General features: G+C 40.7%; 1 long non-coding RNA gene across 1 annotated transcript; it reads right to left on the bottom strand.

Moving 5' to 3' along the window:
• Positions 1-3,182: 3,182 nt before the first annotated feature.
• LOC140195270 (uncharacterized) lies at positions 3,183-11,861 on the bottom strand. Its single transcript, XR_011885403.1, has 3 exons — positions 11,747-11,861; positions 11,538-11,651; positions 3,183-4,069 (listed from the first exon to the last, which is right to left on the bottom strand). It is a non-coding gene; the product is annotated as an uncharacterized lncRNA (long non-coding RNA).
• Between the last annotated feature and the right edge of the window lie 13,680 nt (positions 11,862-25,541).

Below are 25,541 nucleotides of genomic sequence, written 5' to 3'. Positions count from 1 at the left end.
ACCATCTTTGAGTTGTACATGTCCAAATCCAATGCGAAATACCACAGTACCTACTTGAGAAAGTCCCCAATACAGATTGCCATGTAATCAGATTTAGTGAAAAAGGATTAGTGTCCACTCCTAAGGGGGTGGAATCTCTATTTTCCATTTTGCTTTAAGGTGGGGAAGAAAAGGGAGAGAGAGAGAGGGAGAGGACAGAGAGAAAGAGAACATAAGAGGGCTGATGAGGAAAAGGGAGGGAGTGGAGAAAGAGTGAGATTGAGGAAGAACAGTCGTGCATTCTTCACTCCTGTACAGCAAAATCCACGACATCCAGAATCAATATAAACTATCATCCACAACAGCACATTACCAAATGCAGAGTCTCTTCAATAATGTCCAGTCTTCAGTTGTTCCACGTTACTTCTGTCTGTACACTTGTTACTACCCAATGTGATATACACTGATGTTATGCCTCATATTGATGCTAGGGATAACATCCATAAACTGTAAGTTACTCTAAGATACACCATTGCTAAACAGCACAATTTATACCACTGTAAACATATCTCTTCTCCAACACCTTGAAGGCAGGATGGAGATACATCTCTATGAAAGGAAGTGCAAGGTGCTTCTTCCCTCTCCTAGACTGCAGGTCACCCTTGCCCCCCGATCAGGGTCATGGTCACGTGAAGCCACGGGAGCAGGTGGTGGATGGTCCTATGAGCACCTGCTGCAGATCACAGTGGTTATGCAACCATTGACGCCAAGCAGATAGTCTCTGAAGAGTATCGATGATGACTGGGTCATCTAGCTTGCAAAGAGACTGCTCAGAAGAAGGCAATGGCAAACCACTTCTGTAGAAAATGAGACCATGATTGTCTGCATCATACAACATGGCACATAATGATGATGATCTCCAAAACCACAATGCACACCCGGCTATGGTAACAAGCCGTTTTCAGCAAATGCTGGGCATATCAACTTCAATTGCCATGAAACCCACTAGTACCTACCATCTGAATCCTGTACTTCTGATATCTCAGTTAGCAAATGCCAATGCTAGCCTTACTTATCATTGTGTATGCAGTACTTTCAGATGATAAAACCAGAAGGCATTGGTTTGATTTGAGGCGTAGATTTGAAGGATGGGAGTCTACAGGCCGTATGCTGGAAATGGGATTAGTATTGATGCTCACAGCTGTGATGGGCCAATAAGCCTGCAGGAGATGCCAATGATAATGCATAATCATTGTAACACAGAGAGTACTGTGCAAAAGTCTATATATATAGCTAGGGTGCCGAAGACTTTTGCAAAGTACTGTAGTAATTAGATGTATTGCACTGCGACGCCGCCACACAAAAAATACATCAAGACATGTGAGTGATGATAAGCCTGATTCTGATACAGGTCTCTATTGTGGGTTGAGAGTGGGATGGGAGTAGGGAGAGGGGAATCATAGTTCGAGAAAGTGAGAGGGGAGAGAGCGGGAAATACCAGGGAGACCTTCTGTAATGATCAACAAACCAATTGATTGGAATCGAGTGACCTTGCCTGGTGTCTCAAGGCTTGGTGTGTCTGCACCCGCACCACCCCCGCCCCTGGCATTCCTTCTCCACTACCTGTCCCACACACCTCCCACAGCTCCATCCTCGCCATTCCCAACATCCTTTGCTCCTGCCAGATTTACACTCACTCTCCGCTCCCCGTTGACAAATACAGTATTGTACAAAAGTCTGGCACATCCTAGGTATATATCTGTGCCTAAAACTTTTGAACAATACTGTACCATCACCAGTATAGTTGGCATTGCCAGTCACTATAACAACTGTTTTATATATATATATATATATATTTGACTTCTCTAACTTCCGCTATGCCCAACCTCCCCCTTGTACCCCATCTGTTATTTATTTTTATACACACATTCTTTCTCTCACTCTCCTTTTTCTCCCTCTGTCCCTCTGACTATACCCCTTGCCCATCCTCTGGGTTCCCCCCCCACTTGTCTTTCTCCCTAGGCCTCCCGTCCCATGATCCTCTCATATCCCCTTCGCCAATCACCTGTCCAGCTCTTGGCTCCATTCCTCCCCCTCCTGTCTTCTCCTATCATTTTGGATCTCCCCCTCCCCCTCCCACTTTCAAATCTCTTACTAACCCTTCCTTCAGTTAGTCCTGATGAAGGGTCTCGGCCTGAAACGTCGACTGTACCTCTTCCTAGAGATGCTGCCTGGCCTGCTGCGTTCACCAGCAACTTTGATGTGTGTTGCCTATATATTTAGTTATTGCTTGGCTTTGTTAATCACGAAAACCTCACCAGGCACCTTTATGTATGAAGACAATGCAATACACAATGGCACTTTATATATCCATTCACCATCAGAGTTGTGACACTTTAATCTATCACTATCTGACATGGTAATTACAATTGCCATTCAGAAAATACTCTTTAATTTTATTGAATTAATTGTTCTGACTATGTGTGGGAGTTGCAGTAAAGACAACGATAGCCTCGGGGCATCTGTAGTCAAGTGAGAACACTGGAGACACCACTGCTTACAACAGAGGAGATCGACTGCAACAGCATGTACTCAAGCCAGACAAATGAGGGCTCTGTAGTGATCTTTTTCCAGAAAGTTCTGCCAGAAACATCCCGTCCCCTTACACATTTAAGGGGTGCTGGAAACAGGTGAGATAGGAAGAATAGAAGGATGTGAAACTTCCCAACAACTAAGGCCCAATTATCTTTACTGACTTCAAAATGTCATCAGCTGTCTGCTTGAAGTTTCGATTGACTTTATCACCTCTATTACGAATGGTGATTGATCTTGCGAGTAAGGAATTCAAGCATATACAATTTACAATAATCATTATCTGTAACTGATAAGCTTATTGTCCATAAAATGGCAGATATTTTTTGTTCAGATTTCAGAACAGTGTGGGTGCACAAGTAAAATAAAAATATATGTTTGAGTCAAAAGAGTGCGTCTGTCCTGGGCCCAGTCACTTTATTTCATTATCGGTGATGACAGTTACTTTGACATGCATCTAAACCGTGCTTAATTCCAAAGCTGATCTACATCTCCCACTTCTACCTTCAGTGGAATAACATTGAAAGATATCTCCAGTTCAGAGCAAAACAACCCTTGGACTTTGTATTACAGTGTAGTGTCTGTCATTGATACAGAAAATACACAGAAAATTGAATTCACTAGCCAATCCTTTATTCCTATCACATAGTACATTCTCTTTTGTGTGAGCTGAATGGTTTCATAGGTGTGATATCAAAAAGTTCTTTCTCTGAATTATCCATAAATCATTAAGCAAAAAAAACAAACAGTACAGTTGGTAGATTATATTTTATTATTGTTGGAAATGTAATAATAAGCTGTCAAGTTGCCCAATAAACTTTAAACTGTTCTTCACAACAGAAGAAGTTAAAATATTTACTTGTCAAGCATTGAGTTAATAGAAACTGGAATGAATTTTTGGCTATTGCCACTGTAGTCATGTTAGTACATTACATTAAAGAAAGAAATGAGAAACAATAACAGAAAGATTAAAGATGATATGAAAGCCTGGGTGATCGGATGAAATTATCGGTAGCACTGGTAAAGTGGTTTCACTATGCTGAGATGTGTAACCGTCACTAACTGTTACAGCTTTAACAATGAGTTAACTTAAGCATCTCTGATATCTATTTTGAGAATTGCTTTCTTCTCGTTAGACATCGTGGCTGAAACAAATATACCCCTTTTTGTGATGTTCAGAGATGGGTTACCCTTTCCCAGCGATGTCTTTGTGAAGGAAGCCGATTCCGTTAGCTCGTTGTACATCTTGTTATACAAGTTGTTGTCAGTCGGAGTGGGTATGTCAGGGACATACAGAGCATACTCAATGCTATATTTGTTGTAGTCGTAAGGGTTGGAAACCAGCAGGGAGATCTGGGTGTTACCAAAACGGTAGCTCAGCACTCCAACAGTGCCGCAAGCTGTGTATGGAGTCTTGATGAAGATGCACACTCCTTTCTGTCCCCGGTCAATGGTGGGGGGTGGTGGACTGTATACTCGGCCACTGTAATTGTAGGTCCTGAGAGAGACAAATCACAACTGTATTATGATCTTCAAGCAACACACATCAAAGTTGCTGGAGAACGCAGCAGGCCAGGCAGCATCTCTAGGAAGAGGTACAGTCGACGTTTCGGGCCGAGACTCTTCGTCAGGACTAACTGAAGGAAGAGCTTGTAAGAGATTTGAAAGTGGGAGGGGAATCTTCCCCTCCCCCTCCCACTTTCAAATCTCTTACAAGCTCTTCCTTCAGTTAGTCCTGACGAAGAGTCTCGGCCCGAAACGTCGACTGTACCTCTTCCTAGAGATGCTGCCTGGCCTGCTGCGTTCTCCAGCAACTTTGATGTGTGTTGCTTGAATTTTCAGCATCTGCAGAATTCCTCGTGTTTATGTATTATGATCTTGTGAAGCGCACCATTTCTCACCATTCTTTAGATATCACGTTGCTTCGTCCTTTATATGTAGAAAAATCACCACCTTCACATATCTGACATAAAGGCATGCAAGCTAAAATACCTTGTATTTAAAAGTGGGAATAGGGATTCTGCAGGGAGCGCTCATGGAGTGAGGTCGTCTCTCTGGCTTCGCTCCATTCCCGTTATTCTTTTTAACCTATGATCTCCTTGATCTAATCAACTTTAAGTACACCAGAAGACTTACTTTATCTCTCTGAATTATCGATTAATTGACTTCCTTTTGTCAATCGCAACTTTTGAGCTTAAAGAAATGAGTACGAGATCTAAAACCAAAGATGGGAAAGACGCTGATGGGAACGGAGGAAAGAAGAAAGGTGACTCTAAACCAACGGAATTAACTTACGAAGTTATGGTGAAGTGTTTGGAGGAAATGTTTGAGCAGCATCGGATAAAATTATCTGAAAGTTTAACTGCTCAATTTGAACAACATCGTTAAAGCCTTAATGAAGATTTAAAATCAATCACGGAATCTTTGAAATTCCTGAATGCTGATGTTCAAAAACAGGATGCAAAAATTTCTGAGCTGTATATTAAATCTCAGAAGACGGATACAAAAGTTGAGATCTTAGAGAAGAATCTAGCTTCCACTACTAAACAGCTCCAACAACTTAAATCCAAAGTTACTGATCTTGAGAATCGATCGAGAAGAGAAAATTTACGTTTAATTGGCCTACCCGAGGATGTTGAGGTTGGAGATCCTGTAATATTCTTTGCTAAACTTTTAAAGGATTCGTTCGGTTCAGTTTTTCCCAACGATCCTCCATTACTCGACCGCGCCCATCGTACACCGTGGGTAAAGTCGGCAGCGGCCGTTTCCAAACCCAGACCAGTTATCCTTCGTTTCCATTATGTTAATGTTAAAGAACAACTTCTCCAGATCGCTCGTCGACAAGGGATGATCAAGTATCACCAGCATTCCTTTAGAATAGTTCAAGACTACAGTCCTGAAGTAATGAAGGAACGACTGACTTTTAAACCTTTAATGTGGGAATGCTATCAAAAAAATCTCAAACCGGCACTACTGTACCCTGCACGGCTCAGAATCTCTCTTCCCGATGGAAATCGTCGTGTTTTCCACTCTACAACTGCCGCTCGGAGCTTTTTGGATGATAATTTCCCATCTGATACAGATACCCTCTCTTAATCTGTGTCGGGTGCTTCCAGCACCAATTTTTTTTCTCTCTGGTGTTTTTCTTCAAAATAAACCTTCTACTACTGTGCGATGAAGGTTTTTTATAAGTTTAAGATTTTTGTTCTTTGTTTTTTACTATAGTGATTATAACTTATATAGAATATTTATCTTCTGTGAATAACATCACTTTCCCTTAGTTAACCTTTTGTTTTAATCTATCCTTTTTTTGTTATTACTAATGATCCGATCTGACGGTCATTTGTAGTTATATGCTTCCTATTTTTGATTTTCGCATTATTAAAATGGCGACTTGTCTTTCTTTTTCTGTAATTTTTTTTCGGGACGCCATGTTCTTATGCTTCTTCTTCCCATAATCCAGTTTTCTTATTTTGGAAGCGTTTTTTTTTATTTACTCGTTTATAATTAACTAATTATATGCACTGATACTGGTTTCTTTTATTTTATATATTTTAGTAATTTTTACTATGGAGACTAATTTACAATACTGTTTATTTTTCACATATTAGTCTTTGGGAGGTCACTTATCTAACATATATTTTTGGAGTTGCCCCCTGCAGAAATGGGGTTAAAGTTAGTATTAGTTAGCGCTTTTTTTCAGCCTTCTCTGGCTCAGTTCGGGTTTCTATTTGGGGTTGGGGGAGGGGGTGGTCTTTTTCTTTTTTAAATTTTTCTATTGGGCTGATTCAGAACTACAAAGATGTCCCCAGTGTCGAGATTTCCGGTTCCTCTCTAATCATGTATTCCTCTTCCGATTTCATGAGCTCACAGTATGGTTAACCCCTTACTCACCAAAGGGTTAATTTTTAGTTATGGCTCATTCTATTAATTTTGTCTCTTGGAATACAAATGGTTTAAACCATCCAATAAAATGGAAAAAGATTTTCAAAATATTCCAAAGACTGAATGCTCATATTATTTTTGCTCAAGAGACTCATGTAAGGAAAGAGGACAGTCAACGCTTCTTTAAGTTTTGGAAAGAACAACAATACCATTCAAATGCTCAAGCCAAAATTAAAGGCGTTTCAATTTTTATTGATCCCTCAATTACATTCATTCATCAAGACATCATTTCGGATCCTAATGGCAGATTTCTGTTAATTACAGGGGTACTTTTTAATAAAAAGGTCGCTATGGTTAATGTTTACGCTCCGAATGTGGATTATCCTGAATTCTTTAAACATTTACTTACTTCTCTTCCTAATTTAAACGAGTATATGTTGATAATGGGCGGTGATTTTAATTTATGTTTGAATCCCATGTTGGATAGATCCACAAGTAGTCCGGCTTTACCGAATAAGTCGGCTACTATTATCAACTCTTTTATGTTGGATGCTGGGATTTCAGAAATTTGGAGATTTCTACATCCAAATGATAAGGAATTCTCCTTTTTTTCACATGTTCACCGTTCTTTTTCCCGAATTGATTATTTCCTGATTGACTCTCGTTTGATTCCATATGTAGTTGATTGTAATTATGACGTTATTGCTATTTCAGATCATGCTCCATTGAAACTTTCCATCAAGTTAATGGATACCTTTTGTACTACCAGACAATGGCGATTTAACCCTATTTTGCTTCAAGATCAGGACTTTGTCAAATTTATAAAGGAGCAGATTGATTTCTTCTTTTCAACTAATACTACGGATGAAGTTTCCAACGGAACTGTTTGGGACGCCTTTAAAGCTTATATCCGTGGTCAGATTATTTCCTATTCGGCCGGTTTGAAAAGACATATTAACAATGAAATACTTCTACTGGTTGATAAAATTAAAGAAGTTGATAAAAAATATGCTATTTCTCCTAGCAAGGAGCTGTACAAACACAAGAGTTGAACTCCAATTGGAACATAGTTTATTATTAACATCCTTGATCGAAAATCAATTAATGAGAACTAGAAGTGATTTTTATATTCATAGTGATAAATCGGGTAAATTACTGGCTAACCAATTGAAATTTGATTCGGTTAAACGTCAAATTACTAAGATCCGCAAACAGGATGATACTTTCACAGTTGATCATGTTGGGATAAACCAAACCTTTCAAGAATTTTATACCTCTTTATATCATTCTGATTTTCCTCATGATTCTAATTTCATGCATGATTTTTTAAGTAAATTGAGTTTTCCGAAACTATCTCCCGAAGATTGCCTATCATTAGAAACTTCCATTTCAGAGGAAGAAATAATAACTGCAATCTCATCATTAAATTCCGGTAAAGCACCCGGTCCCGATGGGTTTACAGTGGAATTTTTAAAATTTTTTTCCTCCATTCTTTCTTCTAAATTGTCTAGAATATTTAAGGAAGCAATTAGTTTAGGTAAATTACCACAATCGTTTTATGAAGCCTCTATTTCCTTAATTCTTAAAAAGAATAAAGATCCTACGGATTGTGCATCCTACAGACCGATATCTCTTCTGAATGTAGATTCAAAAATTTTTTCAAAAATTGTAGCTACTAGACTGGAGAAGGTGTTACCTCAAATTATTTCCAAGGAGCAAACCGGATTCATTAAAAATCGCTATTCATCTTTTAATATTAGGAGGTTAATGAATATTGTTTATACCCCCTCACTTACTACCCCGGAATGTATTATCTCATTAGATGCTGAGAAAGCCTTTGACAGAGTTGAATGGCCTTATTTATTTAATGTTCTTGAGAAATTTAATTTTAATTTGACATTTATATCTTGGATTAAATTGTTATATTACTCCCCGGTAGCCTCGGTCTGCACAAATAATTATAGATCTCCTTTTTTTCGTCTTTTTCGCGGTACTAGGCAAGGTTGCCCTCTTAGTCCTTTACTATTTAATATTGCTCTTGAACCTTTAGCAATTGCTATCCGTGACTCGCCAAATATTGTTGGTATTACCCGTGGAAATGAAATACATAAACTATCATTATATGCAGATGATTTGTTGTTATATATCTCTAACCCGGAGAAGTCAATTCCTGCTATCTTAGATCTGTTAGCTCAATTTAGTAACTTTTCTGGTTACAAATTGAATCTTAGTAAGAGTGAATTATTCCCTTTAAATAAGCAGGTACCTATTTATGGACGTTTACCATTTAAATTGGTTACTGATTCATTTATATACTTAGGGATAACAATTACCAAAAAATATAAAGATTTATCTAAAGCTAATTTTTTACCTTTAATTGATCAGATTAAACTTTTATTTACCAAATGGTCCCCAATCTCTTTGTCTTTGATTGGTCGGATTAAAGCTATTAAGATGATCATTTTGCCTAAATTTTTGTATATATTTCAATCGGTTCCAATTTTTATCCCAAAATCTTTTTTTGATAATGTAGATTCAAAAATTTCCTCATATATTTGGCAGAATAAAAATCCTGGGTTAGGTAAGAGATATTTACAGAAATCCAAGAAGGAGGGGGGACTTGCCCTCCCAAATTTTAGATTCTATTATTGGGCAATAAATATTCGATATTTAAAATTTTGGCTACAAGATTTGGACGCATCTTTAAACCCTCATTGGGTAAATCTTGAATCTAATTCATTACAAGGGTTTTCCTTGGGTTCGGTTTTAGGAACTTTACTTCCTTTTACTTCTTTTAAATCATATAAACAAATGAATAACCCAATAGTTAAACATACTTTACGTATATGGTTTCAATTCCGAAGATTTTTTGGGTTTAATCAATTCATTCTAGCAAGTCCCATTATATCAAATTTTCTTTTTCAACCTTCCATGATGGATCAAGCTTACTTTGATTGGAAAACCAAAGGTATAATATCTTTTCGCGATTTATTCTTGGATAACTGTTTTATGTCTTTTGATCAACTCTCTAATAAATATAACTTACCCAGATCTCACTTTTTTAGATATTTACAGATTAGAAACTTTTTAATTACTGTCTCTCCTAATTTTCCACACCCATATCCAATGGACACTTTGGAAAAAATCTTAGACTTAAATTTTTCTCAGAAAGGTGTAATAGCAATTGTATATAATATAATTATGAATTTATGTCCTGATGCCTCTAATAAAATTAAAGCTGACTGGGAAAGAGAACTTGAGATTAATATACCGACTGAAAAATGGGAAAAAAATTCTTCAGTTGGTGAATTCATCCTCTGTATGTGCTAAGCATAGGTTGATACAGTTTAAAGTAGTTCACAGGGTTCATATGTCCAAAGATAAACTATCTCGTTATTACTCTTATATTAATCCAATATGTGACAGATGTGAGTCTGAGATAGCTTCTTTAACTCACATGTTTTGGTCATGTCCCTTGTTGGAGAAATATTGGAAAGATATTTTTGATATTATTTCAACGGTCCTAAATATAGACTTACAACCTCATCCAATTACTGCTATCTTTGGACTACCAATGATAGACTCAAATAATTTAACCTCTTCATCACGAAGGATGATTGCATTTATTACTTTAATAGCTAGAAAGTCCATCTTGTTGAATTGGAAAGAGATCAACCCTCGTACAGTATTTCATTGGTTTTCACAAACTATGGTGTGTCTGAATTTGGAGAAAATTAGAAGTGCAGTTTATGACCCTTCTATTAAGTTTGAAAAAATTTGGAGGCCATTTATTCAGCATTTTCATTTGATGTAATTTGATCATTTCCAAACTGGTTTTATTTCTCTGTACTGTTGTTGGAGGGGAGTGGAGGCGTCGACGCTGAGGTTTTCTTCTTTTCCATTTTTAAGTTGTTAGTTTTGCCCAAGTCTTTTAGTTTAGTTTAGTTTAGACGCTGAGGTTTTCTTCTTTTCCATTTTTAAGTTGTTAGCTTTGCCCAAGTCTTTTTTTTGTCTTTTTCCTTTTTTTTTGCTCTATATTATCCGTGATCAGTTCTACATGTATGGGAGTTTTGGTAATTTCCACTATTTGGTTTTGCAATTACTCTTTTTTTAAATGTAACAATACATCTCATATTATCTGTATTATTGCTATGTTTTGTTTCTATATTTTGAAATTATTAAAAAGATTGAAAAAGGGAAAAAAAAGTGGGAATACCATCAATAAAGTGAAAGATTCCAAAGCAGTTCTGATATGAAGCTGGACACATTGCTAGACGAGATGGTATTAGAGCAAAATTTGGAGAGTGAGCTAGAGAAGGACAAAGGGTTTGAGTTCTTGAAACCTTTATAGTCCAGACAGCTGATGGTAAGCCTGTCTGTGGTAGAACAATTAATTCAGAATTGGTAAAACAGAGATTGATGAGGCTGTAGAACTGAAAGAGTTAAAGATTTGGGAAGGGACATTTGAAATCAAAGAACAGAAAAGGAGAATCAAAGCATTGCTTAACTGTGTCCAGGCCACAGAGCTTTTCCGTAGAGGAAAAAGATGGGAGATAAATGGGATGAAAAGGCCTGTTTAGTGAATTATGTGTTTTGAAAAATGCATCTGAAAAGTGGATCAAGTGCGACTGTAAATTGGTAATGGGCATGACAGTTCTTGGTGTTAGTTCCGACGTGGGCAGCAGAGCTGAGCTGGTTAACACTGAGTGGAAAATGGGAGCCTGGCCAAGTTGGAGCCAAAGTTTTTTCTGAACTCAGCCAAGCATCTGGATCTCTAAATTTTGATCCTGCCTTTCACTTTGAAATGCTGAAGTTTCTGGTTGTAGCAGAAGTATTCATCTTTGGAAGTTGTATTTGTGCATTCATTTGTTTTACTAAAACTGTATCTAATTTTTTTGAGCAAGACAAGGTTAGCCATTTTTTTTTGTTTTTTATAAATTCGAATTCTGTAAAATTCCTTGGACACAGAATGATAGCACTAGACTGAATCGCCATATTGCATCAAAAATATTTAACTAAACAAAATACTTTGTGCTTTTCTATTCCAATCCAAAGAAAGAAATACAGAGAAATTTACTTACACAGGTTCAGTTAAAACATAAGACATGCTTTTGTTGGAAATTTCAATCCCCACACATCTGGAGGAGTCGATGGTTTCCATTATTTCTTCAATTGACTTGGACATTGTGTAAAATCTGGAAAAGCATGGGTAGTTACTGTAAAAAGTGGATTTTTTTTTGGAAATGTATCAACACATTACTTTGAAAAAAAATTGAATTAATTTACTCACCGTGTTTTGCACTGATAAACAATTCAATTTCAGGATTTGGTCCGTTCTCTATATCTGACAGAATATGCTTGCTGTTTGATTCTTGGACTGAGGAAATGGGAATATGTTGGAACCAGGGAAACGCCCTTGTGACGGTTCAAACCTGGAAATACCAGTTTTTTTTTCTGCTTCCAGATGAAAAATTGCAGCTCAGAATTTCCTGAACCACCCATAACTAACTGCAACTGCATACAAGGCATAGGAGAGAGCTTAAAGTTTATTGCTAAACACTTAAAATGGTTAATAAATAAGCCCTAATTTTGATACATAATTTTGCACAGAAATATCAGTACATGGTCTCAGATCTACTGCTTATTCTGCATTTGAAATTGACTTCCTTCAATTTCTTATCCTTTGGTGTTCAGAAGAATCCTCAAGCCTACCTTTCTGGCTATTCCAATGTGCACAAGGCTTTGATAAAGATTTTAGATACCTGTCCAAATTTCTTCTCGTTCTTTTCTTCAGCTCCATGTTAGACTGATGCATGTATTATGGCAAACAATGTTTTTTACAAAGTTACACATTGGAAGTTGGTAATGCTATAAATATCATGTGATTTAAAGATTACAGGTAAGTGCCTGACAAAGATGCTATAATATCATGTGATTTAAACATTACAGTTAAGTGGCTCACAAAGATGCTATAATATCATGTGATTAAAAGATGACAGGTAAGTGCCTGACAAAAATGACTAAACACAAGGAACTTTGCTCTCGTGAATTGCCCACAGACATAAATACATTTTAGGGAGCAATTTGAAAATAAACATAACTGAGACCTGAAGGAAACATGCCTGTGTCATCAGGGTGCAACTTTTTACAGGAAGCCTTGTGCTACTTGATTCCATCAGTTCAACAACAAACCCACAGGAACTCAAAGTTCAACGTACATATATGTCACCATATGCAACTCTGAGATTCATTTTCTTGCCAGCGTACTCAGTAAATCGATAATAGAATTATAACCATAACAGAATCAACGAAAGACTGTGTCAACTTGAGCATTCAACCAGTGTGCAAAAGATAACAGTGTAAAGACAAAATGAAAGAAATAATAGTAATAAATAAACAAGCAGTAAATATTAAGAACATGGGATGAAGATTCTTTGAAAGTGAGTCCATAGGTTATGGGAACATTTCAGTGATGGGGCAAGTGAAGTTGAGTGAAGTTATCCCCTCTGGTTCAGGAGCTTGATGGCTGAGGGGTAATAACTCTTCCTGACCCTGGTGGTGTGACTCCTGAGGTTCCTGTACCTTCTTCCTGATGGCAGCGGTGAGAAGAGAGCACATGCTGGGTGGTGGGAATCCCTGATGATAGATGCTGCATTCCTCTGTCAACGCTTCGTTTGGATGTGTTCAAAGGTGGGGGAGGGCATTACCCTGATGGATGGGGCCACATTCACTATTTTTGTAGGATTTTCTGGTCAGGGGCATTGGTGTTTACATACCAGGCTGTGATACAGCCAGTCAATGTGCTCTCCGCTACTCATCTATGGAAGTTTGTCAAATCTTTGCAAACTCCGAATTAGAGGCACTGCTGTGCTTTGTTGGTAATTGCACATACGTGTTGGCCCAGGACAGACCCTCCAATATAATAACAGTGAGGAATTTGAAGTTGCTAACCCTCCCCACCTTCTGATCTTCTGATGAGGACTGGCTCATGCACCTCTGGTTCCCTTCTAAAGTCAATAATCAGCTCCTTGATTCTGATGACATTGAGTAAGAGGTTGGTTTCATGGCATCCCTCAGCTGGATTTTCAATCTCCCTCCTATAGGCTGATATGTCACCACCTGTGAGTTGGCCTACGACAGTGGTGTCATCACCAAACTTGAATTTAGCACTGGACCTGTGTTAGCCACACAGTCATAAGTGTAGAGTGAGTAGAGCAGGGGGCAAAGCACACAGCCCTAAGGTGTATCTGTGCTGATGGAGATCGTGGAGGAGATGTCGTTGCCAATCTGAACTGACTGGGGTCTGCAAGTGAGAAGATTGAGGATCCCCTTGCACAAGGAGGTATTGAGACCAAGGACCTGGAGCTTATTGATGAGTTTTGAGGGGACGATGGAAATGAATGTCGAGCTGTAGTCAATGAAAGGCATCCTGATGGATGCAACTTTTGTCATGATCCGGTCCATGAAGTCCACATTCCGGTTCACAGTCCAGTCCATCGTTCCTTATTCCAGGTTTTCCAGTTTTCCCTTATCCTGTTGTGTTCCTTAATTGAGGCACATGATTCCCATTTTGGGCTGGCTACATAAACAGCTCCTGGGTTCAGCTTCAGTTGCTGGACTGTTCCCTTTCCTTCCCCTTCCTTCTGTAGCCCTCACCTGCTACCTTCACCTGCAACCTCGCCTGCTACCTTCACCTGCAGCCTCGCCTGCTACCTTCACCTGAAGCCTTGCCTGCTACCTCACTTGTGTCCATGCCTCCACTAGGTAGGTCCAGCTGTTTGTCACTACCTTATGTTGGGAACTGTCTCTGTGTCCATGCCTTCACTAGGTAGGTCCAGCTGTTTGCTGTTACGTTGAGTTGGGAACTGTCTCTGTGTCCACATGTTCCCTAGGTAGGTCTGGCCGTTTGCCACTACCTTGGGTGGTGATCTGTCTCTCAGTATTTTGTCTATGAGTCCTGGCCCTACGTCCTGCTCCCTAGGAGGGGTCCTGACTCTGTGTAGAGCCCCGGCCCCAAGTCCTGTTCCCAAGGAGGGGTCCCAGCTCTGTGTTCCATGTCCCTGTCCTCCATCCACCAAGGCTCTGCCTTCCTGTCCTCCCTTGACCAAGGCTCTGCCTTCCTGTCCTCCCTCAACCAAGTCAAGGATACGTGTTCTCATCCTTTTCATGAGCCTTGCCCAACCCAGGAAGTACCTTGCCCAGCCTGGTGCTGGGGTTCTCTCACCCTTTGCTGGGATTCCCTTGTCCTGGCCTGGAGTCTCATGTCCAGTCCTGTTGCCACTCCTCATCCTGTAGCCACGTCTTGTCCTCGCCTGGATCTGGGGTCCGAGCCCAAGTCAAGACCTAGGATCCGGGTCCCTGTCCAGTCTCTGGCTCGGAGTCCTTGTCCAGGTTCCAAGTTCTTAGTTCCTCGTCCAGGTCCCGCTTTCCTAGTCTAGTCCTAGTCCAGGCCCTGTATCCTAGCCTCGTCCAGGACCTGTGTCTTGTCCAGAACGTTTCTTCCCCACTTCCCTTGCTTGCTTGACACACCTAGTCCTGTTCCTAGTACTTCAGTGTCTGTATCTTGCATTTGGGTCCGCACCCAGCGTGCCCCCCCCCATGACAGAATAGTCCAGACAAATATGGACCCAGCGACACATGCACTGTCATTTTACTCTTGCCACCCAGGTTCCCTTCTATTAAATACCCTCCCACCCGCCCGTGTTGTCCTTAGTCCTGGAGAGCCTGTTCGGTCTCCAGGAGGCTCCTATAGAGGGGCCGGGGTGGGTGCGGTGGGTACTGTCATGGTCCAGTCCGTGAAATCCGCATTCCGGTTTACGGTCTGGTCCATCATTCCTTATTCCAGGTTTTCCGGTTTTCCCTTGTCCTATTGTGTGCCTTAATTGAGGCACACGATTCCCATTTTGGGCTGGCTACATAAACAGCTTCTGGGTTCAGCTTCAGTTGCTGGACTGTTCCCTTTCCTTCCCCCTCCTTCTGTAGCCTTCGCCTGCCACCTTCGCCTGAAGCCTTGCCTGCTACCTCGCTTGTGTCCACGCCTCTGCTAGGTAGGACCAGCCGTTTGCCGCTACCTTGAGTTAGGAACTGTCTCTGTGTCCACGCCTTCACTAGGTAGGTCCGGCCATTTGCCGCTACCTTGAGTGGAGATCTGTCTCTCAGTGTTCTGTGTATGAGTCCCAGCCCTATGTCCCACACCCTAGGAGGGGTCCTGCCTCTATGTAGAGCCCCAACCCCAAGTCCAAGTCCTGTTCCCAAGGAGGGGTCCCGGCTCTACGTTCCATGTTCCTGTTCTCTCATGACCAAGGCTCTGCATTCCCGTTCTCTCATGACCAAAGTTCTATGTTCCTGTTCTCTCACGACCAAGGCTCTGCCTTCCTGTCTCCCTCGACCAAGTCAAGGATTCGTGTTCTCGTCCTGTCCATGTGCCTCGCTCAGCCCAGGAGTACCTTGCCCAGCCAGGTGCTGGGGTTCCCTCATCCTGTCCAGGAGTCTCATGTCCAGTCCTGTTGCCACTCCTTGTCCTGTAGCCACGTCTTGTCCTTGTGTGGATCTGGGATCTGAGCCCGAGTCAAGACCCAGGTTCTGGGTCCCTGTCCAGTCTCTGGCTTGGAGTCCTTGTCCAGGTTCCAAGTTCCTAGTTCCTCATCCGGGTCCCGTTTTCCTAGTCTAGTCCTAGTCCAGGCCCTGTATCCTAGCCTCGTCCAGGACCTGTGTCTTGCCCAGAATGTTTCTTCCTCACTTCCCTCGCTTGCTTGACACACCTAGTCCTGTTCCTAGTACTTCAGTGTCTTTGTCTTGCATTTGGGTCTGCTCCCAATACCCCCCTATGACATCTTTGCCGTCTAGATGTTTCAGGGCTAAGAGAAGAGCCAATGAAATGGCATCTGCTGTGGACCTGTTGCTCAGCATTTTGTGTGTGTTGAATGAGAGGTTGAAAATGGATTAAATGTAAACACAAGAGATTCTGCAGATGCTGGAGATCTTGAGCAATACACACAAAATGCCGGAGGAACGCAGCCTGATGAAAGATCTTGGTCCGAAATGCTGACTGCTTTTCCCCCTCCATAGATGTTCCCAGCTTGTTGAGTTCCTCCAGTGTTTTGTGTGTGTTGCTCAAGATTTTCAGCATCTGCAAAACCTCTTGACTTGCTGAGTTCCTTTGGCATTTTGTGTTCTGATGCTTTGGATTAAATGTGCATCTGTTAGGACTTCTAACATCATTTAAACTGGTCAAAGAACTACAGAAACTGATTTACCCTAAAGTACAACCTTTGTTTGATATTCTTCCCTCTTTGTGTTGGTTTGACTAATTCCAAGCACATTTATAAACCCTAATGGAAGTTTTCAGCAGATCTCGGATCTCATGGTTCATCCAGGCTTCTGGGGAAGACTGAATGATTTTGTGGGAAAACCCTTGTCTACAACTGTTTTAATAACGTTCATGACAACCACGCTGTATTCATTCAGATCCACTGATGAGTCCCTGAACACGATCCAATCCATTGGCTTGAGGCTTCCCATCATTGCTTCTCTGCCTCCCATGTCCTAATCTCTGGACCTTTGCTCTTTAACAGAAAACAGGAAATTATAGACCGGTTAGCCTGATGTCAGTGGTGGGAAGAATGCTAGCGTCAATTATAAAAGATGAAATTATGACACATCTGGATAGCAATAACAGGATCGGTCCGAGTCAGCACGGATTTACGAAGGGGAAATCGTGCTTGACTAAACTTCTGGAATTTTTTGAGGATGTAACTATGAAAATGGACAAGGGAGAGCCAGTGGATGTAGTGTACCTGGACTTTCAGAAAGTCTTTGATAAAGTCCCACATAGGAGATTAGTGGGCAAAATTAGGGCACATGGTATTGGGGGCAGACTACTGACATGGATTGAAAATTGGCTGGCTGACAGAAAACAAAGAGTAGTGATTAACGGGTCCCTTTCGGAATGGCAGGCGGTGACCAGTGGGGTACCGTAGGGTTCAGTACTGGGACCGCAGCTGTTTACAATATATATTAATGATTTAGATGAGGGAATTAAAAGTAACAATAGCAAATTTGCCGATGACACAAAGCTGGGTAGCAGTGTGAAATGTGAGGAGGATGTTATGAGAATGCAGGGTGACTTGGACAGGCTGGGTGAGTGGGCAGATGCATGGCATATGCAGTTTAATGCAGATAAATGTGAGGTTATCCACTTTGATGGTAAGAACAGGAAGGCAGATTATTATCTAAATGGAATCAAGTTAGGGAAAGGGGAAGTACAACGAGATCTAGGTGTTCTTGTACATCAGTCACTGAAAGCAAGCATGCAAGTACAGCAGGCAGTGAAGAAGGCTAATGGCATGCTGGCCTTCATAACAAGGGGAATTCAGTATAGGAGCAAAGAGGTCCTTCTGCAGCTGTATAGGGCCCTGGTGAGACCACACATGGAGTACTGTGTGCAGTTTTGGTCTCCAAATTTGAGGAAGGACATTCTTGCTATTGAGGGAGTGCAGCGTAGGTTCACAAGGTTAATTCCCGGGATGGCAGGACTGTCATATGTCGAAAGACTGGAGCGACTGGGCTTGTATACTCTGGAATTTAGAAGTCTGAGAGGGGATCTTATTGAAACATATAAGATTATTAAGGGATTGGACACGCTGGAGGCAGGAAGCATATTCCCACTGATGGGTGAGTCCCAAACCAAAGGCCACAGTTTACGAATAAGGGGTAGACCATTTAGAATGGAGTTGAGGCAAAACTTTTTCACCCAGAGAGTGGTGGATGTATGGAATACTCTGCCCCTGAAGGCTGTGGAGGCCAAGTCTCTGGATGCTTTCAAGAAAGAGATGGATAGAGCTCTTAAAGATAGTGGAATCAAAGGTTTTGGGGATAAGGCAGGAACTGGGTACTGATTGTGGATGATCAGCCATGATCACAGTGAATGGCAGTGCTGGCTCGAAGGGCCAAATGGCCTACTCCTGCACCTATTGTCTATTGTCTATTTGTTATTTAGCCTCTGCCTATATGCAGATTGGAGAAGGACAGTCAAGTGATCAGATTTCCTGAAATGTGATCTGTACGTGGAACGGTAGATATTCCTTAGACCGGTTAGCCTGACCCCAGTGGTTGGGAAGATGTTAGAGTCAATTGTTAAGGATGAGGTGATGGAATACTTGGTGACACAGGACGAGATAGTACAAAGTCAGCATGGTTTCCTTCAGGGAAAACCTGCCCGATGAACCTGTTGGAATTCTTTGAGGAGATTACAAGTAGGATAGATAAAGGGGATGCAATGGATGTTGTCTATTTGAACTTTCAGAAGGCCTTTAACAAGGTGCCATACATAAGGCTGATTACCAAGTTAAGTGCACATTGGATTACAGGAAAGTTACTAACATGGTTAGAGCATTGACTGACTGGGAGGAGGCAGTGAGTGGGAAATAAAAGGATCCTCTTCTGGTTGGCTGTCAGTGACCAGTGGTGTTCCGCTGGGGTTGGTGTTGGGACCACTTCTTTTTATGCTGCATATAAATGATTTAGATGATGAAATAGATGGCTTTGTTGCCAAGTTTGCAGATGATACAAAGATTGGTGGAGGGGCTGGTAGTGTTGAGGAAACAGGTAGGATGCAGAAGGACTTAGACAGATGAGGAGAATGGGCAAGAAATTGGCAAATGAAATACAATGTTGGAAAATGCATGGTCATCCACTTTGGCAGTAGAAATAAATGTGCAGACTATTTTATAAATGGGGAGAAAATCCAGAAATCTGAGATGCAGAGGGACTTGGGAGTCTTTGTGCAGAACACCCTGAAGGTTAAGTTGCAGGTTGAGTTGGTGGTGAAGAAAGCAAATACTATGTTAGCATTCATTTCAAGAGGTCTAGAATACAAGAGCAAGGATATGATGCTGAGGCTTTATAAGGCACTGGTGAGACCTCACTTTGATTATTGGGAACAGTTTTGGGTTCCTCATTTTAGAAAAGATGTGCTGGCATTGGAGAGGGTCCAGCGGAGGTTCACAAAGATGATTCCAGGAATGAAAGTCCCCAAGTATGATTTGAAATGCATCAGAATGGACTGTTTCTTGTTTAGAGATGGCATCATGCAGTATCTCAAGCGTTTGATTAACTCTTCAGCATTTCTCAGGGTAGCAAAGGTCTATTTCACCAATGGAATCCTGGAAATTGTTAACAGCTCTCAAAATTCTTCCCAATGTTCAAAAACAATGGCAAAATACACTTCTACTTTCCAATATAATGGATGCTGTAATCTGGGGAATGCCTATTACAGCTTATTTATGACATTAACAATTCTTGCTCATGGATAGAGCAGAATATATTTAATTTCCATTGCTTCAACCTGACTCTTGTTAAAATGACTAAAGCAGCTTTTCACGGAGCCAGTGCAGAATTCAAGCCCTGTAAGAGATTTATGCTGCAGCTAAATCATTCATATCTCATAACGCTACTGAACAAGTGGATAGTTATCCAACCCTTTGATGGAATCCTATAACCATCCTGAAGAAACAGTTCCTCAAGCTTCAAACAAAATGAATAGTACATCAGTTTCTGAAACTCTCAAACAACTATCCCCGGACTTACAATCATTGAAAACTCTGATCTTAGTATATTGTACCTTTGATTGGTAATGAGACAGAGCATGGAAAGCAAAGATAAAATCTCCCTCTCAATCATCCAAATGGTTCAAGCTTCCAGTCTGAAAGTTATTTAGAAATCACAATCAGGTTTATTATCACTGACGCGTTGTGAAATTTGTTAGTTTACCGGCAGTAGTACAATGCAATACATGATAATATAGAAGGAAAAGTAAATAAGTAAATCAATTACAGTAGGTATGTCAATGTATATTAAATGATTAGTTTAAAAATAGTGCAAAACAGAAATAATATTTAAAAAAGTGAGGTAGGGTTCATGGGTTTGATGACCATTTAGGAATTGGATGGCAGAAGTGAAGAAGCTGTTTTGAATCCCTGAATGTGTGCTGGTAACAATGAGAAGAGGGTACGTCCTGCATGATGGGGGTCCTTAATGATGGATGCTGCCTCTCTGAGGCACCGCTCATCGAAGCTGTCTTGGATATTATGGAGGCTAGTACCCAAGATGGAGCTGACTAATTTTACAACTTTCTGTAGCTTCTTTCGATCTGTGCAGTAGCCCATCCCCGATACCAGACAGTGATGCAGCCTGTCAGAATGCTTTCCACAGTACATCTATAGAAGTTTTCGAGTGTTTTAGGTGACAAACCAAATCTCTTCAAACTCCAAATGAAATATAGCCACTGTCCTGTGTTCCTTATAACCACATCAATATATTGTGAGAAGATTAGGTCCTCAGAGAACTTAAAATTGCTACTCTTTCCACTTCTGATCCTTCTATGAGTATTGGTTTGTGTTCCCTTGTCCTACCTTCCCGAAGTCCACAATCAGCTCTTTTGTCTTACTGATGTTGAGTGCAAGGTTGTTGCTGTGACACCACTGAACCAGCTGGTATATCTCACTCCTGTACGCCCTCTCATCTCCATCTGAGATTCACTCAACCAGCTGGTATATCTCTCTCCTGTACACCCTCTCATCTCCATCTGAGATTCTACCAACAATGGTTGTATCATCAGCAAACTTATGGATGCATTTGAGCTGTACTTAGCCACACAGCCATGGGTATAGAGGGAGTAGAGCAGTGGGCTAAGCACACACCCCTGAGCTGTGCTGCTGCTGCTCGTCAGTGAGGAGGAACTGTTATCACCAATCTTCACAGATTGTAGTCTTCCAGTTAGGAAGTTGAGGATCTAGTTGCAGAGGGAGATACAAGAGGCTCAGGTTCTGTAGCTTAACAATCAGGACTGTGAGAATGGTGGTGTTAAACGCTCAGCTATAGTCAATGAATAGCATCCTGACATAGGTGTTCGTATTGTCCAGGTGATCTAAGGCCATTGAGATTGTGTCCACCGTGGACCTATTGTGGCAATGGACAAATCACAATGGGTGTAGTTCCATGCTGAGGTGGGAGTTGACTTCAGCTATGACCGTACACTCAAAGCATTCCATCACCATAGATGTAAATGCTACTGGATAATAGTCATTAAGGCAGCTCACACTACTTTTCTTAGGTCCTGGTATAATTGTTGATTTTTTGAAGCACGTGGGAACTTCAAAACATAGCAATGAGAGGTTGAAAATGGATTAAATGTAAACACAAGTGATTCTGTAGATGCTGGAGATCTTGAGCAACACACACAAAATGCTGGAGCAACTCTGCCTGATGAAAGATCTCAGTGCGAAGTGCTGACTGCTTTTTCCCCTCTATATTCCCCTCCATTAATGCTACCTGACTTGCTGAATTCCTCCAGCATATTATGTGTGTTGCTGAAGATTTCCAGCATCTGCAGAATCTCTTGATTTGCTGAGTTCCTGCATCATTTTGTGTTCTGATGCTTTGGATTCAATGTGTATCTGTTGAGGCTTCTAAAATCATTTGAACTGGTAAAAAAAAACTGCAGAAACTTGATTTATCCTAAAATACAACCTTTGTTAGATATTCCTCCCTCTTTTGTGCTGGTTTGATTAATTTCAAGCGGATTAAATAAAACCTAATGGAAGTTTTATCCCACATTGATCAAAATAATTGATCAGTTCAGGATGGAAAGATGCGTATTTGGGGATTACTTGCTTCCATGTAAGCTGTTCGATAAATTCAAGTGATTTATTATTGAATGGAATCCACATCACTACATGTACCAATAAATGATTGTTAATGTCTCTCTGTCAATTGTTGCTAAAAATGGAAAACAAACAGTTGGGTACTTGAGTCAATGAATCAGTGAGAAATTTGGTGAAGTAACAGGTGCATGTCTCTATTATTTACATTATAGACAATAAATAGATTCTTGGCCATGTCCATAATGGGTATGATACAAAAACTGCTCCATAATTTGTCAAAAGGAGATATTATTAAGTGAAGTTGAACTAAAATTTGCATACTGAAAATTAGAGTTTCATGAACAATTCTCTTCCCCTGAGGTCTGAGCAGTTGAAGCCCCCTGTGATGAGGCATTACAGTTGTTCAGACGTCACAGGAGATGGAGACCTGGCCGTTGGCTGGTGTTTCTGCCGTGGAACATCAACTGGGTTATTTGTTTATTGAGATACTGTGTGGAACAGACCCTACCGTCCCTTTGAGCCCTGCCACCCAGCAATCCTGTGATTTAATCCACGCCTAAACAGAGGACTATTTACAGTGACCAGTTAACCTACCAACCGGTACGTCTTTGGACTGTGGAAGGAAACCAGAGCACCTGGAGGAAACCCATGCGGTCACGGGGAGGAAGTACAGACTCCATACAGGCAGTGGCAGGAATTGAACCCGGGTTGCCTGTACTGTAAAGCATTGTGCTAACCACTACACTACTGAGCCACCATATTATTTAGTAATGTCAATTGAAATTTCCCCTTAAACCAAGCATGAAGTTGTCCTGTGATTCATAATAAAGAAAGGCTACAAGGTTGCAATGTGAAGACAACACTTGGTCACCAATGACCTCACTGAACTTTTGGTCTGATGTTCTGGATTAGTAGCCCAATGGAATTCTGGGTCCTGCACAAGTGAGTAATTATTTGAAAGGATCTACAATTTCTGAAGATGGTATACAGAGTGGCATAATTATCTGACTCTGGTCCTGGTATCTAGGCAAATCAGCAATGAGGAGATGTTAGCATCATCAACTGTGGCAAAAGCATTCGGACAGCAAAGGAGACAGACTTTCCTCCAGACCAGGATCAACCAGTGTACCAGGGTTCAGGATGGGGTAGTTTCAGGTTATGGCTGTTCATGGAATTAAATTAAATCAAAATGTATGAACCTAAGCACCTATAATTCCAGAACAAATATAACCCCTGATGGCTGTATGTGCCCACAGAAGACAGACCTTGCTTTAAAAGATTCACTCTGTCCATGACCAGATTTACTTGTCAAAGAACTAATCCAAAAGATTGTTGTTGTGCTTCATTTACATTCTAACAATGTGTGCTTTCCTCTCTCTCCACAAATGCTTCTTAACCCAGTGAGTGTTTTCAACATGTTCTGTTTCACTCTCAGATTTCCAGCATCTGCAAGGTTTCACTTTTTTGTGTTTAAAGAGATGCTAATCTGCAGGTGGGTTAAGGAGAGCCATACATCTGACAGTCTGAGGTTACTGGGAAAGAGCCACAGTAAGAAACGGCAGGATGAATCTTGATTTCACCGCAATAAACAAGTGAAAGAGATGGTGAGGTATCACATATTTGGAGCTTCAGAGGAACCAGAAAGCAGAAATAAATTATTTACCATCATTAATGAAGACAAAAAAATGCAACAGGAAGACTTGCTTAAAAGTTCATTCAAAATTATGATGCTACCCTAAGAAATTATTCAAATCAATTTGTTGATTTAGTAGGACGGTTGGCTGTCTCGTGGGCAGTTCCACTCTCTTGACCTCAGAAGACCGGGTCCAGTGGTACAAACAAGCATCACAAACTTGGATTTTCCTTGGTTGCATTGGATGACCATGACGTCTTCTGTGCCTCATCTTGCCCCTCGCTTTCCACTGAATGTTGCAGACCCGTTTTCCTGGCCACTGGTTCTCATGGTAGAACTCATCTGCCCAGTCCACCATAGCTGACCTCACTTGCTCGGACAGGAACGTACCTATCTCACTGGGGTATGAGGCCACAGTCTACCCTCATCTGGTTTAGCCCACCTGTTGAAGTGGTGTTCCAGGGTGTGGCATACAAACAGCTACTTGGAGCCACAGGTGAGGGCTGAGTGTCCGGTGGGGATGAAAGGTGAGTGAGATTCCCCAGACTGGACACAACAAGCCCCTTCACCAGAGATGCTAGCTCTCTCTGGACATTCCATGCAACCCATTGATTCAGTACCACAGAAAAGATTTTTTTAATTTTATGAGAATAGTGAAGTCACAATAGACTTTATTTGAATTCCTGGAAATGTTGTTTAATTGTGTAGCAACAGCCCATGAGCAACACATCAACAATTTTTTCCTTCAAGATCCTTTCATTTTATATGCCCTGTGACTATGTGTTAAATAAATCTATCTTTCTTTCCAAGTAATACAGGAAATGCTGAACTCAGCAGGTCAGGCAGCATCTATGGAAATGGATAAACAGCTGAGGTTTGTTTTGGACAAAGACCCTTCTTCAGGGTCTTTCGTTCAGTTACCTTGACAGTCCTGCCTTTTGCTCCAACTCTTCAGTCATAAACGATTCAGTCTTTCTTAACTCTATTGATGTTGGATCTGACCTGCCCTGACCTGCCAGATTTTGCTGTCTGCATTCCAAAAAAAAAAATTCTGGGCACTTTTCCCATAAGTGACTCAACAAACCCATTTATGCAAGTAGAGGAGAACATTAAGCTGGGAATAGTAATTTTAGGATGAATGCATGCATCAGAGATCTTGCACAGATATGATCAAAATATCAGTGGAGCTTCTGTGAGGCAGGAGATATTGCCTAAAATCTTACATATGATGTGATACAATGAATTTTTAGATCATAGAATTGTTGCCGATTAAATGCACCACATGATAAAACGCACCAATTAATTTGACAAACAAATATAGTTTTCATCAGTAATGATTAGTTCAAACTTCAAGATTCAAAGTTCAAAAGTAAATTTATTATCAAAGTACAAATATATTACCATATAAAACCCGAGATTCATTTTCTTGTGGGCAAATTCAATAAATCCATAATAGAATAATAACCCTAATAGAATCAATGAAAGACCGCATCAAATTGGGCATTCAACCATTGTGAAAAAGACGCAGACTATGCCTACACAAAAAGAAAGAAACAATAATAATAAATAAACAATAAATATCAAAATCATGAAATAAGGAGTTCTTGAAAATTTCAAACAAGACTTATTAACTCCTTACATTCACACTTCTTTTAGATGTGTAGCTTTTTAATTTACTTTTACAAACCCATAACTCGCTGGGTGTGTTCATCTATTACCAACTCTTGATGGACTCGGCCAGAGTTTGATCTTGACACATTCTTCTTTGAGTCCCTGACTTGGGGTTTTCT

Source organism: Mobula birostris, chromosome 3, assembly GCF_030028105.1.
Source record: "Mobula birostris isolate sMobBir1 chromosome 3, sMobBir1.hap1, whole genome shotgun sequence".
NCBI lineage: Eukaryota > Metazoa > Chordata > Chondrichthyes > Myliobatiformes > Myliobatidae > Mobula > Mobula birostris.
This window is presented reverse-complemented; position numbering and strand designations above follow the sequence as displayed.